This window comes from Schistocerca nitens, chromosome 4 (genome assembly GCF_023898315.1).
Source record: "Schistocerca nitens isolate TAMUIC-IGC-003100 chromosome 4, iqSchNite1.1, whole genome shotgun sequence".
Classification (NCBI taxonomy): domain Eukaryota; kingdom Metazoa; phylum Arthropoda; class Insecta; order Orthoptera; family Acrididae; genus Schistocerca; species Schistocerca nitens.
In genome coordinates this window covers 64,440,776-64,445,380 of record NC_064617.1, presented here as the reverse complement: position 1 = coordinate 64,445,380, position 4,605 = coordinate 64,440,776, and positions in this window count along the sequence as shown.

The following is a 4,605-nucleotide window of genomic DNA, read 5'->3' as shown; positions in this document are numbered from 1 at the left end:
GGTTTCCAGACTGAAACGCCTAGAACCGCTCGGCCACACCGGCCGCCTGTGTGCTGAGTGACAGACGATAACTGAAAAGGATGGTGACGAAAAATGAAAGTATAAATCACCGTGGAACTGAATATCGCAGTCGTGGATGGGTTGTGCTAGAACCAACACAACAACAAAGGAGCTCCATAAGCAGGGAGGGCGCAGGGATAGCTGAAATTCCAGTACCACCCACCCGTGATGCAAATGCTCTGACAGGAAAACGTGTAACCGAAGTCGTGAATCCTGGACAATGAAGTAGTGTAAGAAAGTCATTTCCAACTTCTGGCCGAGTTTACGTCCCAAGAGTGACAAATGGCGAGGGTTCAGTGATTATTTGGCCACCAATATCGTGATGTTGTATGTGCCCCATGGATACTCTGCAAAGTCAATTTACTGCCAAGGATTATGTGACCATCGTAGCTGACTAGGTCCGTCCCACAGTACGCTTGTTCCCCAATGGTGGTGCAGCGTTCCAAGACAACAGGGCTCCACACAGCTCGCATCGACCGGGACTGGTTTTGTGAGGACCAGGACTAACTGTCCATCTGCTCCAGCCACCACTGTCACCAGATCTCAGTACTGTTGAGCCTTTATAGTCGAGAGAAAGACGTGTGTTCGCTATCCTCCTCTATTATAGTTACCCGAACCTGACATTAATTTATAGGAAGACTGAAATGAGACTAACTTGGAAATTATGCAGAACCTGTATTTATCCATTCCCAGACGACTCCAAACCCATCTGAATACCGACCGTTTTTCTACGCCGTATTAAGCATGATAACGTGTTCTGCTTGCGCTGTTTCCTTACCTTTGTTCATCGCCTGTATGATAGAAACGCTCGTACTAGACTTCTTTAACCACAGAGAAAAGGACACTTGGACACAATGACAGGTTTCAAAATAAGAAAAGTGATTATAGTGCGACTTCGTGCCTCTGTAGCACTTGCACATCTATGATTCGTAATGGAATGAACCCTCAAAACTCTTGAAATTCTACCCGCGGAATTTTAAACAACTCTTGTCCCAGAGCACCACAAAGATCGAAGTCGAGTAATTTGGTAAGCTTCCTGAGGTATTGCTAAGTCTCGTTTCTAGCATCAACAAACGTTAGGCCTCAGAAATGTTGCAAGATGCTGGTATTCATCGAAATGGAAGATTTCCACAATTTTGATAACCATCTGTGACTAATAGGACGACGATGTGGATGATGAAAAAGGACAGTGACAAGGTACTGGGAACACTAAGATTGCCACGTGAGGCACAGTACATATGGTATCATCTCTGAATTTCTAGAACTCTGAAACTTTTATACTGTAACAAGGCCGTAGGACTCAGTGGAATTCAAACGAATGGTCTGAATCTGTTGGAAAGCGATTAACTAGAAGATATTCAGATTATAGAGGAATTATATTAGTCAGCAGACGTGTAATAAGACTTTCACATGGCGATTAGCTTTACGTTTGCAAGCAAGGCATGAGCAGAATGAGATTTTCACTCTGCAACAGAGTGTGCGCAGTTATGAAGCTTCCTGGCAGATTAAAACTGTGTGCCGGACGGAGACTCGAACTCGGGACCGAGTTCGAGTCTCGGTCTTGCACACAGTTTTAATCTGCCAGGAAGTTTCAAGGGATGAGCAGTTTGACTTGAGACCATTCGAAGGAACACTGAAGCTAAACCCAACTCTAGGCCATTGATTAAAATTATGTAACTAACGAACGTTTAATAAACAATAAGCCTAAGATATCATGCGTGCAATTTGGTGACAACTGCAGTGAACAGAAGAATGGAAAAGAAAATGACAATCAGTTTGGCTTTAGGCAAAGACACCAGAGAGGTAGGTCTGACCTTACTCTTGACAATGGAAGCAAGACTTAAGATAAATCAAGTCATTTTTACAGGGTCTTTCGATCTGGAAAAAGCGTTCCACATCGTATAATCGTGCAAGATGTTCCAAGTTCTCAGAAAAAAGGTTTAAGATTTGAGGAAAGACAGGTAATGTATACTTATGTGTAAAAGTCTAGAATGAACAATAAGAATTGAAGACCAAGAACGAAGTGCTCGGATTAAAAAGTTCCTAAAACAGTAAAGTAGCGTTCATTCATTACTGTTCAATCTGTAGATCGGAGAAGTTATTAGGAAAAAATCTACATTCAGGATTGGTATTGCAGTTCAGGGTGAAAAGAATGTCAGTAACATTCGTCGATGACACTGCTGCCTATCGGGAAACTGAAACAGAATTACGGTAGATACTGGATGGAATGAACAGTCTACTAAACACAGGATATGGATTCAGAAAGAAGAAAAATTCGCGCATTCGCATTTGGCAGCGTGATTCCTCATATACTAGCAATACAAAATCTTTACACACAATATTTCGTACTGAGTATATTTCCGGCAGCAAATGGACGTTAAAGATTGCCAATGTGGCAACATTGTAATCACCTATACGGCAGCTACCTCTGTCAGCAGGACGATCTACAGGTGTGCAGTTTGTGCAACAGACAGCGGTTACTGTTAGCATGCAAGAGGTGGAAGGTTCGATCGTGGGTAGATGCGTATTTGTTTTTATTTGCAATTTCAACCTGCGATATAATACTGTAGTACACACCTTTTCTTAAGCCACACGTATCCGACATTTACATAGTACATTCCTAACGAAATGTAATGGAACTGAACGAGGCAGGAATAATACACTCCTGGAAATTGAAATAAGAACACCGTGAATTCATTGTCCCAGGAAGGGGAAACTTTATTGACACATTCCTGGGGTCAGATACATCACATGATCACACTGACAGAACCACAGGCACATAGACACAGGCAACAGAGCATGCACAATGTCGGCACTAGTACAGTGTATATCCACCTTTCGCAGCAATGCAGGCTGCTATTCTCCCATGGAGACGATCGTAGAGATGCTGGATGTTTCACGTGCACGCTGTCGCGGCTGCGATGGAGCTCCGTATGCCACGGCAAACTGGCTGACACTGACGGCGGCGGTGCACAAATGCTGCGCAGCTAGCGCCATTCGACGGCCAACACCGCGGTTCCTGGTGTGTCCGCTGTGCCGTGCGTGTGATCATTGCTTGTACAGCCCTCTCGCAGTGTCCGGAGCAAGTATGGTGGGTCTGACACACCGGTGTCAATGTGTTCTTTTTTCCATTTCCAGGAGTGTAGTTGGTACTAATCGATGGGATCATTGGGGGAGGGTGAACACGAAACAGGTTTGGAATCTAGTAGATGCAGTGGTGCGAATCAATTCGCGCACACGATGTGCAAAACACTTATTTAAAAACTGACCAATGAAAACGACTGTACTTCCATTTCTGTCTTCGTAGTACATGTGCAAATCTTCTGTAGAAGACCATATGTAATAGCTGTATGACGATTAAGTCGCCAGATATCGTACCATGCAAACTCCATGTAGCAAATAAAAATACATTCGCTTTGTCCAGAATCGAACCTTCGGCTTCCCACACGCTAACCCACAACGCTATGCACTGCAAGAGCTGCACAGCGCCACCTTGTCATGCTGACAGAGGCAGCTACCATGCATGTAGAGTACAGTGTAACCAGATTCCCAATTTTTTACCTCCATTTACTGCCGCAAATATGCAGAGGACGAAATTTTGTGACCTTTTGTATTGGTAGCATTGAGGAATCGTGAGTGGGCGATTTTTTCACTTTATAGTAGACAGACCAATGTAAAAAGGTCTAGCAGGAATGAGACTATCGATAAACTTAACAACAAAATAGCGAACCACGATTTAGACAGAATGAAGGCGACTAGCATAAGCAAAGAGGACAGTCTGCTAATAGCAAACATTAGCTTCAATTTGAAGATGAATTTCTGGGAATGTACATTTGGAGCACAACTTCGTACTGTAGTGAATCATGGACTGTGTCAGAACCGGAAAGAGGAGAATCGAAGCATTTGGGATGTGGTGCTGTAGAAGGATAATGAAAATTAGATGCACTGGTAGATAATAAATAACTAGGTTTATTGAAGAATCGTCGAGGACAGCAATACGTGGAGAAGACTGAAAGGTTGAAGGGGCAGTAGGATAAGACATGGCATCAACTAGGGTGGTACTAGGGTAATAACTGTAGGAGAAGACAGAGGTTGCAACATATCCAACAATGAAAATGAGCGTATGGCATCGTTGGCCGAGAGACCCCATCCGAGGAAGTTCGGCCGTGAAGTGCAAGATGTCAATCGACGCCACGTTGGGCGACTTGTGCGCCGGTGATGAGGATGAAATGATAATGAGAACAACACAACACCCAGTTCCCGAGCGGAGAAAATCTCCAACCCGTCTGGGAATCGAACCCGGACCTGCTTGCATAGGAAGAGAGCACGTTACCACCCAGGTAAGCAGGAGGACATATCCATCATATAACCATAATAATATAAAAGGTGGTTGGATTAGACGATAGACTCACCATATTGATCTGATGGACCTACATTTTACTTGAGACATATAAGTCTCAACTTCATCTTAGATAACGATAGAAGCCGAGGGAATTAATTAAAATTTATACCACAGGTGAGTCTTGAATCAAGGGCTCTTGCTCA